This window comes from Ascaphus truei, chromosome 1 (genome assembly GCF_040206685.1).
Source record: "Ascaphus truei isolate aAscTru1 chromosome 1, aAscTru1.hap1, whole genome shotgun sequence".
In the NCBI taxonomy this organism is placed as follows: Eukaryota; Metazoa; Chordata; class Amphibia; order Anura; family Ascaphidae; genus Ascaphus; species Ascaphus truei.
The window spans coordinates 549,011,383-549,023,641 of record NC_134483.1 but is presented as its reverse complement, the minus strand read 5'-3'; the positions used below and the strand labels follow the sequence as shown (position 1 = coordinate 549,023,641).

The following is a 12,259-nucleotide window of genomic DNA, read 5'->3' as shown; positions in this document are numbered from 1 at the left end:
GTGTGTATGTATGTATGTATTGGGTAAGTGGGGCTTTTGTATGCATTTGGGGGGGTGAGGTTGTATATATTTTGGGGTGGGAAGTTTTTTAGTATATATCTTGTGGGAGAATTGTGTGTTGGGGGGACGGAATACGGAATGAGTGAGCGTGGGGTAATTGACGGAGGGAGAGGAGAGAGGGGGTGAGTGAGGAAAAGAGGGAGTAAGAGCGAGAAGCAGGGGAGAGAAATACATGCGAGGCGGGAGGGTGAGATGGGGTAAGACAGAAGGGAGAGAAATACATGGGATGGGAGGGAAAGAGAGGGGGCTCGTGGTGTGTGAAATGGGGGGTCCTGCTTAAAATGTTTGTCCCGGGCCCCACGATTTCTGTTGGCGGCCCTGCTTCTCGCTAACCAAAAGGGTTCACACCCCTGGGATCCTTGAGGCTGCCACGTCCTGGCTTTGAAATCCCCGTTCATTTACAGGTTATCAATATATACACATTAAACCCATCTAATAACATATATTGTGTCCTGTCTTCTGTGTGCTAAACGTTACGAGTCCTGATCCTGGCGCTATGGATGGAGGGACTGTAAGTATTCCCTGCAACTCACCAGCCTCACTCCTGGCACACAGGAGAAAATTATTTTAACCTTTTAAAACACTTAAAAAAAAACCTGCTCAGCTGTATACCCTACCTGGAGCAGCCCCTAAACTAGGGTCAGTATATCTGGCATGTATGTGGCTACCTCTGCTATACTGGAGAGCCCTGCTATACTGGGGACTCTGTGTATACTTGCAGATATATTTTAACCCTTTCATACTGTAACAGGGGACTTATCCCTGTCAGTAATGTGCCTTTATTCTAGCAGTGTGGTGGTTAACCTCTGGTAGTTAATTACTAAAACACCACCTGCCTGATTAGATGGCTTAGAAAGTCTGTCTTGTGAGACAGGAAGTGACTCCTTAACTCTGAATGAGGGCTGACCTTTGGAGAGACAGAGGAGAGTGTTCTTGAGTTTCCCAGAAGAGACCGACCAATAGAACACACATCCCTGGAGCGGACCGGTCTTGAGCTCTGCCCAGCATAGCTGAATTGCAAGACACCAAATAAGACTTCTAAACCTGGATGCTGATATTTTCTGTGCACACATGGGTGCGGTTCCAGGAGAGCAGAGAAGCTTACTAACAGATAAGACTTTCCTTATTAAGAGACTTTTTATATATGCTTTTTCATGCTATATGTGTGGGGCTGGGAGACCTGCTTAACTTAGGGAGATGTGAATTAATTGCATAGTGTTTCACTAGAAATACTCCCAAGTGATTAGAAGCTTTGTCCCCCCCCCCCCTGTGTTTGGATACTTTCCTGATAAAAAGGAAAAGGCACAATAAAGCCTTATTATTATTTCACATTATAAAGCCTCCTCATTGCGTACCTCTGTGAACGTCCGTCCACACATACCCACTCACCTTGTCTGGCAGATGCTGCAGCAGGGATCCTGGCGGGGAGTCGTACGAACATTTCCAGGGTCCGAGGTTGGCGGAGTAATGCGCTTAGCTGTATCCGAAGATATTACTCAATCTCCGGATACATCTCTTGGGGTACCCCCTAACCCAGAACCCCACTACATTGCAGAACGTGTCCTAGACTCTCTGCCAAACCCACCCTGAAACTTACAGCCTAGAAATCTCCCGCTCCCAATAAGGGCAAAAAAATCACATAATTCTTTAATGTCGCAAAATCAGTATACAGTTGCAGTAATACATTTTGACATCTGGGTCCCAGAGCTGACACTCTAAGACCCTAACACACGGGTCAGGGTTAACTAAGTGGGCTTGACCTGTATTATAAGCCTGGTTAACCCCTTCACCGCTACACCTAGCCTCCGGCCGCTACTTCTTTTCCTGGACCCTACCAGTGTAAGTCCTGTTAGGTGAAGGCAGTGGAGGAGCTAATTCATTCAACAGGGCCCTGTGTGCTTTTGCAGCCTTGGATACATTAGATGTATTCATGGGCGTGCCCTAGCAACAGCCAGAGAGTGCCAGCCTTAGGGGTGGGTACTGATTGGCCACATACTGGATGTGATGGCCTATCAGTATCCAGATTTGGCTTGTTATGAGTCAGAGTTACAGTCACACCCCAGGGTATAAATACTGGCATTCCCCCAGAAGTCCCCCCTCCCCCCCGTGGAGTGAGGATCAACTACCCTGGGTCTCACTAGGTGGGGAACCAGCAATATGAGTAGGCCAAAGAAGAAAAGCCATGCCAGGCTGGGATATATGTACCTGCAATAAAGATCCAGTTGTACCATCACCAGCGTGCTGCACTGTCTGAGAGTAAAGAACAAGGTGTCAGTATGGACTCTCCTTCCACGCCAATGACCCATGCTGACTGGAGGCGCTGCAACCCAGACCAAGGTAACCTGTCCTGTTCTCCCCACAACACCGCGGAGCACTCGGCCCTTCTGTTGCCACACAGAGCACAACATCTAAATGGAGTAGTCAGATAAGAAGGCCCACCCCAATGTCACTTGGGGGCGGAGGGGGGGGGTTACAAGGACTACATTTGGTGGTGCTGCTGAGATGGGTCTATGCTCACAGGACAGGTTTACCAGCAGAATGAACCACAGAGAATTAAGTACAGTTTCAGCTCCAGTTCTGAAAAAAGAGAACGAGAGGGGGACAGGGGTAGTAAAGGGGATTTTCTAATTTGCCGGAAGCTGCAGGCTGCTCTGCCCTAAGGATGTGTTTGGTTGAAACAGAAGCTACAATCCTGTTCTATGTTATAAGGTGCCCTGGGGCGGGCAGTCGAGATACCTAGAAGGGGGGTGTACCTCTAAACTCCAGGAGCCACCGAAGGGTCTGTGATACTGGCAGCATAATCAAAGTTAAAGTAATGCTGGGTATCGTACTGAGGGGTTACCACGTTACTAGCAGCAATGTTTCAAGCACAAAAGATCGCAGAGACCTGGACTTGTTAGCAAGATGAAGTGTGCTTCATGGGAGGTTTTGTCTGCCAGGGGATGCTCCCCTACAGAAAATACCCATAACAGCAGGACTTATGGATTTGTGTTTGTGCATCACAGACTGTTACATGCTTTCCCTACCAAAAGAAAGAAATGGGGACAGGGCCTCTCAGGCGTCACCAGGGACACCTGTGCACCCACTCAATGATGAACTGTTGCAGTAAAATGTGAGGCGTTCCCTGATGCTCTACCTGGGCGTGTGGTACTCATGAAATGGCAGAAAAGATACTCCATTTTGTGTGACTCCTGAAGAAGAAAAAGGAGTTACACATCTACTTTCTAGCCCTCACAAAATGGAGGTTACCCCCTGAAAGGGAACCCGCATGGTTGCTTGACTTTAGCTCACAAAATGGCGGTTCCAGAGAACTGGGAGCCGCATGGTCTGCTAACTACCTCAAAATGGCGGTTCCTGCCGATACCAGGGAAGCCGCATGGTGTTTTGCAAAAGTGCAAGCTTTTGCTGCTACAGTTTGCAAGAAAACAGCGCGCACTGCCGAAACTCCGCCCCCTTCCTTGCTGCTGATTGAACTACAATGTTCACAAGGGGGAGGAGCTGGGTGTGCCCAAAACAGGATGTGAGGAGCCAGATACATTTCCCAGTAGTTGTGTCTGCAAAGCTGCCTTACTTGCTCCACTATGGAAGAACGTGGCCAAGTATATGAACTGACCGGAGGAGTCGTGGTGATTAAGCCCCCAGATGACACTCTCTTACTAGGAGTTTGCCCGCTGTGCGACTGTCCAGGCGGACAGCTCCAGGAGATGGGGAGCTGCCCGGTCTGCCGAGTACCTCATCTGGGGCCTAGACATGAAGAGAAGTTACGGCTTGATGCTAATCTGAGCACAGAGGAGCTGCGGATGCTCTACTCCTTGGTGCGCAAGCTGACTGCCTTGGCTCAAGGGTCTGCTGGCGATGCCGCCCAGCATTACCTAGCCATGGTATAGGAACTGTTCTACCCTTGATTTACAAATGGTAATTGACCATCCACGAGAAAAGCTAAGTATGGAGTTACACTCTGTGCGTCATGTGGGGAGGAACGAAGGCTCCCTTCTGGGACCTACCACCTGGGTGAGTGCTTACCAGAACCTACTCAATGCCACCCGCCACCGGAGCGGTCCCGTACCGTGTCCGGTGTGACACCTATGCCGAGTAGCCAGCCGCCTGAGTCCCGTGCAGACGTTTCACCACCATACTGTGAGGTGCGTTCTACTGCTGCTCCGGTAAGCTGCTCCAAGATGGAGGAAGCCGTGGAGGTGAGTGCTGTCGGTGAGTCGGAGGACAAGGCCGATGATATGCCGAGGTACTAACCGAGACTTTCTACGTACCCAAGCCTGCTACGGAGCTGCAGTTTCTGGTAGTCATCGCCAGAGACCTTCGGGAGATCCACTACGCTGACCCGCGCTGGGACCAAGCGCAGAAGGCGGCGGATCTTTATCTACATCGCAAAAAGGAGATGCGCGAGGCCCGCGTTAGAGCTGCAGCCTTTGTGAAAGCTGCGAAACAACACTACGGTGCTCTGAGGATGCTGGAGCAATTTCCTTGCGAAGTGCCGGCCAGCACCACCTCAGATGTCGTACCGATTACGGCCCCACCACCGGGAGACAAGAAGGCCGCCAAGCCGTCCAGTCGGACTGGCTTACCTTACCTGCCACCGCTGCCGTTCCGGTGAGTGACCGGTCCGCTGTGGACCCCTTCCTTTTTCGTTGCAGGGAGAGGAAGGAAGCAACTCAATGCCACTGCCCTGGCTTAAGCCCGATTCCTTAAGGCTAAAGGTCGCGGCCAATTGAGTCTTTCTTAAGATAATCATTCTTTGTCTCTAATTAGATATGTCTTTCTATGCATATATAAGTGATACTTATTCCTAATGGGGAGTAGTAACAATCTCTACTGAATATATTCATCCTTTCTTTTAAGGGTGTAATTTCCAATAAGCTGCCACTCTTAGTTTGTGAATGAAACCAACTTTATTCTAAGTAGTGATACCATGTTAAATATGTATCAACGTGTCTGCCCTTTATTAACATGGCTGCAAAGTAATAGTATACACCAAGCGGAGTTTGTATTGATGTATATGTATGGGATGAGGAATCAGATGGTGGTTATGTTATGATATAACAGTAAATCCTTCTCCTGAATGTATACTGATTATTGTTAGGGGCACCAATTACATTTCAGTGCACAGTATTACAAGTTAGGATGTTTCTCAATCAATTGTATTGCGCTTATGGGAACCAATAGTAACAGGGAGGTGCCTATAAAGAAGGTAGGGACAGATATGCCAGCATTAACCCCTGAAGAAGCCTCATCAGTGAAACGTCGGGTGATTCGTGACTGGCGGTAACGCAGCAGGAAGACCGAGGAGGAAAGAGAGCCCCGATCGAGACTGCAAACGGCCTGGAAGCGGATCACTGTGCAGGCGAGATCTCGCGATACCGGGAGAAAGACACGTGACGCGGAAGTGTTCGGCTGTCAGGGAGAACAGACGCCGGTACACGGAACTGCGAGTCTGAACCTCCAGCGGATCTCTAAACCAGGCTATAACCTGGTATAGAACGGACACGGGCTGATCGGGACACGAGTTGAGTGTGAGAGACTCCGCGTGATTAAAAACTCTCCAACTGCCTTTTTACTAAATACAAAGTGTGGGTGAATAACCTATATGTTTATAGGGTTTTACATGTTTTAATAAACTGTGTTACACTATATTGTGTCTTCCTACATCTCTGTTCCTAAATGGCGTCAATTTGAAAACCAGCCCACTCGAGATGGAGTGAATCCTGCAACAAAAGACACATGCTGAGGAGAAAACCAGTCCCAGAAAAAACAAACAAACAAGACATTGTTCCAGATCCATGGTATTTGGATACAGGCCCATATTTAGCCATCCAATTGTGAGTGTATCTCTTACCATCCACACGTGACACTTTATTAGACACACTACTCTATGTTTTTTCCTTTCCTCCCTCTCTCTTTTTCTGCTCCTAGGTCAATCTTTTGCAAAATATCTCCATCTCGATCTTTCAAGAAGAAAGAAGCGCCAGCTCCATAGCATAATACTGTATTAAAAAGGAGAGTAGTCAACAGGACTTGCACTCACATAATGGGTAAAAGAACCATTCAGTGGAGAGAAAGCTGTAATCAGACGCATCAGCTGGGGAGCGGATCTGCAGGTACTACACAGAAGAGGCAAATAAAAAAAGCTCTATGTGACTAAGCCAACAACTAGATGACAACAATAAGGTGGAATCTATATCAGATGGACATTAAATAAAATACATCATAAAATTACAAAAATAAATGAATTGTGTTAAAATATACCCCATAATAAACACATATTGAATGCATTTTAACCAGTAGATAATGTGCATCTATGTACGAGGGGGTTATGGGGGAAGGAAGGAATGGGGACGGGAGGGGAGGAAAGGAGTCCAAATTCGCGACTGTTCGGTGTACAGAGTAGGAGTGAGAGACTGATATTGATCAAGAACGGAGGCGGCATCCACAGCAGAGAAGTCCGAGATCTCGCGAGATAACATGCGATTTCTGACTGAAGCTTTCCCCTCATTCAGAGCAGTTATAGGGTCTCTCCCGTGTGGATTGTTTGGTGTCTATAAAGACTTGATTACCGACTGAAGGTTTTCCCACATTCAGAGCAGTTATAGGTTATCACCCCTGTGTGTGGATTGTTTGATGTCTAACAAGATCCAATTTCCGACTGAAGCTTTCCCCACATTCAGAGCAGTTATAGAGTCTCTCCCCTGTGTGGATTGTTTGGTGTCTAGCAAGATTTGATTTCCGACTGAAGCTTTCCCCACATTCAGAGCAGTTATAGGATCTCACCTGTGTGTGGATTGTTTGGTGTACAACAAGATCTGATTTCCGACTGAAGCTTTTCCCACATTCAGAGCAGTTATAAGGTCTCTCCCCTGTGTGGATTCCTTGGTATGTAACAAGAAGTGTGTAGATGGACGTTCACAGAGGTATATAATGGGAGGCTTTATAAGGTGAAATTATAATAGGCTTTATTGTGCCTTTTCCTTCTCATCAGGAAATTATCCAAACACAGGGGGGGGGGGGGGAACAAAGCTTCTATCCACTTGGGAGTATTTCTAGTGAAATCCTATGCAATTAATTCACATCTCCGTCAGTTAAGCATTTCTCCCAGCCCCAAACACATAGCATGCAATAAGCAGATACAAGCAGTCTTTTAGCAATGAAAGTCTTATCTGTTAGTAAGCTTCTCTCTTCTCCTGAAACCGCACCCATGCGTGCACAGAAAATATCAGCATCCAGGTTTAGAAGTCTTATTTGGTGTCTTGCAATCAGCTATGCTGGGCAGAGCTCAAGACCGGTCAGCTCCAGAGATGTGTGTTCTCTTGGTCAGTCTCTCCTGGGAAACTCAAGAACACTCTCCTCTGTCTCCAAAGGTCCGCTCACAAGTGAGCAAAGGAGTCACTTCCTGTCTCAACAGACATGCTTTTGTAAGCAATCTAAATCAGGCAGGTGGTGTTTAGTAATTAACTACCATCTGTTAACCACCACACTGCTAGAATAAAGGCACATTACTGAGCAGGAATAAGTCCCCTGTTACAAAGTGATTTATGACTGAAGCTTTTCCCACATTCAGAGCAGTTATAGGGTCTCACCCGTGTGGTTTCTGTGGTGTGTAACAAGATGCGATTTGTCACTGAAGCTTTTCCCACATTCAGAGCAGTTATAGGGTCTCTCCCCGGTGTGGATTCTTTGGTGTCTAACAAGATGCGATTTCTTAATGAAGCTTTTCCCACATTCAGAGCAGTTATAGGGTCTCACCTGTGTGTGGATTGTTTGGTGTGCAACAAGACCTGATTTCTGACTGAAGCTTTTCCCACATTCAGAGCAGTTATAAGATCTCTCACCTGTGTGGATTCTTTGGTGTGTAACAAGATCTGATTTCCGACTAAAGCTTTTCCCACATTCAGAGCAGTTATAGGGTCTCACCCCTGTGTGGTTTCTGTGGTGTGTAACAAGATCTGATTTCTTAATGAAGCTTTTCCCACATTCAGAGCAGTTATAGGGTCTCACCCCTGTGTGGATTCTTTGGTGTGTAACAAGATGCGATTTGTCACTGAAGCTTTTCCCACATTCAGAGCAGTTATAGGGTCTCTCCCCTGTGTGGATTCTTTGGTGTCTAACAAGATGCGATTTCTTAATGAAGCTTTTCCCACATTCAGAGCAGTTATAGGGTGTCACCCCTGTGTGGTTTCTGTGGTGTGTAACAAGATCTGATTTCTTAATGAAGCTTTTCCCACATTCAGAGCAGTTATAGGGTCTCTCCGCTGTGTGGATTCTTTGGTGTGTAACAAGATTTGATTTCTGCCTGCAGTTTTTCCCACATTCAGAGCAGTTATAGGATTTCTTCCCTGTGGGGAGTATTTGCGGTATAACATTACAGTATGTCCCACTGTACGGGTTCATGTCTCTGTTCTTTAAACCCTCTCCTTGTCTTGCGGTATCTGTAAGTTTAGTAAAAAGCTGATGATGTATAGGAATACTCTGCCGAGTTTCTGGTAATATTGTTCCAATTCTCATACAGATTTATGCAATGTGGAAGTCCTTAAAACATATTTCCATTAACCCCTCATGTAATTTATGATGTTTGGGATACTTCTTACATTGCTTCTTGTTCACAGACGAGTCATGTGCTGAAGACACATCTATGGTGAGAAAATGTATTAATGTAACATTGCAATGCGTCAGAGTAGATTTGGATGAGAGACATATGTTCATTGAGTTCAACCTTTATAAAATTCTACTTGTGCAACATACTGAATATAATTAAAGCTACATTGTTATAGTTACATTCACCCAGAGGAAGGCAAAGAAACACCCCAATTAATCATTTTACAATGATGTCTCATAAGTGGAAATAAATATTTCCTCCTCACGCCAGTAATAGAAATCACATTACTCCCTGTATCAATGTTCTTCATATATTGTTCTTAGCAAATAACTTTTGTTGTACTTTGTGATATATTAACCCTTTAGTGGCTCAAGGGGCCAGCTAGCCATTGGCATTACATGACTATCTGACCACTAATGTCCACAAAAGGGGTAAATATACAGCTTACAGTACACTAACTGGGCTGATTACGACAGGAACGTTGGTTCCTATTTTAGTTAATGTTACATAATTTTTCCTGATTTGTGCTACACAGTAATTAAAAAACTGTTTAACAAAAAGTGCCCTAAATAATGGTGCAAAAAAATCTTCAAAAGAAAATGTAAGAAAAAATACAAATAATATACTTCCCAAGCTTATTGCTGCAGCAAAGGTTATTCCCACCTTTCTCCTAGGGCAGGGATTCCAGCTGTAATTCCAGCGCACAGCAAACAGAGAGTCGGGTCAATAATATAAAAGAATCATTTATTTAAACCGTATTATAAAAATGGAGGATGCAACCTTTCAAGGATGAGCCATTTTCATATAAAAAAGGAACAGACATGAATTTTATTATATCACATATTAACCATGAAAGATTTTAAATGTTATTTTTTCTGTTAAAAACATACAGATGAATAGTTTGTTTCCACTGATTGCATCTTGCCACAGTTGGTTTGATTGGCAGCAAATGGAGGACGAGTCTGTCAATCAACCATAATATACACACACACACACATCTACCCAGCCTAGAAATATTTCAAAGCAAGTATAAACCAACCTCACACTGATGATACCCATCAAGGTTGAAACATATCTGTGAGTGGTTGTCCCGTGCTGTGTTTAAAAGCTGTGTGAACGTGCCGCCAGTATTTTGCATTAATAGATTAAAGTGCATTCTCCTCTGACAGGCCAGGTTTAATGACAGACAGGAGGTCGGAGAGATAAGATAAACTGGACAGAAGACTCCGGAATTGGGAAGAGCCCTGGTTCAGCAATAATAAGGTGGGCGATGGCACGCTGATGAGGGTTGAGAAGTCGGAGAATTCCTCCCCCGATACACTATGTTGTGTTCTGTCGGTATGTCCCCCCCTGTGAGTCATCTCTTTGTCAGTTAGTTGTATTGAGTTTTATTTATGTATGACAATGGGTGGAGAGCTTATGTGCTGTTTGTACTGGATACCCAATAAAAATTGATGTTGAAAAAAAAATCAACTTAAATGGGCTCCATGTGAATGGATATTTCAGGCAAAAGGTGACACATTGTGTGCTCATTTGCATGAGATAAATAAATAAATAAATGACAATAAATACATTTGAAATACATTTTTATTTATAGTGTAGATGTGCAGGGGGTCTCGGGAGCTGAACCGCGTTGGTTTCAGGTCGGGGGACCCCCTGCCCCCCGAGAAACAGACCCCTTTATGAGGTGCCGGTATCCCTCTGCGTTAAACACCCCGATCACGTGACCGCGGCCTGTTAAACCAAGCAGATCAGAGGGATACCGGCACCCCCTAAAGGGGCCTGTATCTCGGGGAGCAGGGGGTCCCCAGACCTAAAACCAGTGCAGTTCAGCTCCGGAGACCCTCTGCACATCTACACTGTGAATAAAACACACACATCATTAAAGAATCATTCTTTACCTTAGCGGCTATGCGCTATGGTAAAGAAGCAGCATTTCTGTATTTTTAATAATATTGTACAGTGAGCAGGGGGTTCCCTGAGACAGAAATCTAAACTCAGGGGGCCCCCTGCTCCTGCTCAATATTATTAAAAATACAGAAATGCTGCTTCATTACCATAGCGTATAGCCGCTAAGGTAATGAAGGGGTTAAGGCATAATAAACAATTAATACATTCAATACATATTTTTCATGTCTGTGTTAAACTTCCCTGACTTCACTGTAATCTATGTAAAACCCCCTCCCCCTATTCTCTTTTAAAACTCCCTGCCTTCTCTCTAATCTATGTAAAACCCCCTCCCCCTATTCTCGCTTTTAAAACTCCCTGCCTTCTCTCTAATCTATGTAAACCCCCCTCCCCCTATTCTCGCTTTTAAAACTCCCTGCCTTCTCTCTAATCTATGTAAAACCCCCTCCCCCTATCCCCCTATTGTGTGTGTGCGTTAAGCTTCCCTGCAATCTATGTAAAAAAACCTCCCCCTATTGTGTGTGTGTGTTAAATCTGCCTGGCCTGTGTTTCTGAGTGCAGTGTACTGTATGTAAATGTGGGGAGGGGGATCCCGTGTAAATAACCACACCCACCCCCGCTACCCACAATAAAAAAAATCACACAGCATCCCCGCAATACATAAATAAATAAATAAATACAAATAAATACATTTGAAATACATTTTTATTTATAGTGTAGATGTGCAGGGGGTCTCGGGAGCTGAACCGCACTGGTTTCAGGTCGGGGGACCCCCTGCCCCCTGAGATACAGCCCCCTTTATGAGGTGCCGGTATCCCTCTGCGTTTAAGGGCCCCGATCACGTGACCGCGGCCTGTTAAACCAAGCAGAGGGATACCGGCACCCCCAAAAGGGGTCTGTATCTCGGGGGGCAGGGGGTCCCCAGACCTGAAACCAGTGCGGTTCTGCTCTGGAGACCCTCTGCACATCTACACTATCAATAAAAATGTATTTTAAATGTATTTATTTATATTCATTTATTTATTTAGATTTATTTATTAATTGTGCTGCTGCTGCAAGTCCTAAACCCAAGGGCCAAACACCCCCCTCACCCCCAATAAAAAAAATTCACGCACAGCAGCCCCACAATTAATAAATAAATCTAAATAAATAAATACATGAAGAGAAATAAATATATACTGTATATATATATACAGTATATATATAATAACAATCCCTATACTGTACATATACAGTATATACTGTATATATATACTGTATACACATATATATATATATATATATACTGTATATATATATAGATACTGTATATAGATATATATATAGACAGTGTTCGACAAATCACCCAAAAATCTACTCGCCCAACCAAAAAATCTACTCGCCACCTAGTCCCGCCCCCAACTCCGCCCCTAGTCCCACCCCCAACTCCGCCCATAGTCCCGCCCCCAACCCCGCTTTAAAATAAAATATATAAATAAAATACATTTAATAAATTCCTAGTCAGAACAACACAGGGAGAGGGGAGGGTGACACAGGGAGAGGGGAGGGTGACACAGGGAGAGGGGGAGGGTGACACAGGGAGAGGGGGAGGGTGACAGGGAGAGGGGGAGGGTGACAGGGAGAGGGTGGGTGACACAGGGAGAGGGGGTGACACAGGGAGAGGGGGAGGGTGACACAGGGAGAGGG

The 12,259-nt window shown here is 45.3% G+C and overlaps 1 pseudogene; it reads right to left on the bottom strand.

The window, feature by feature from the left end:
• The window catches only part of LOC142468046 (uncharacterized), a 196,274-nt pseudogene extending 187,642 nt beyond the window's left edge, over positions 1–8,632 (bottom strand).
• Positions 8,633–12,259: the final 3,627 nt, after the last annotated feature.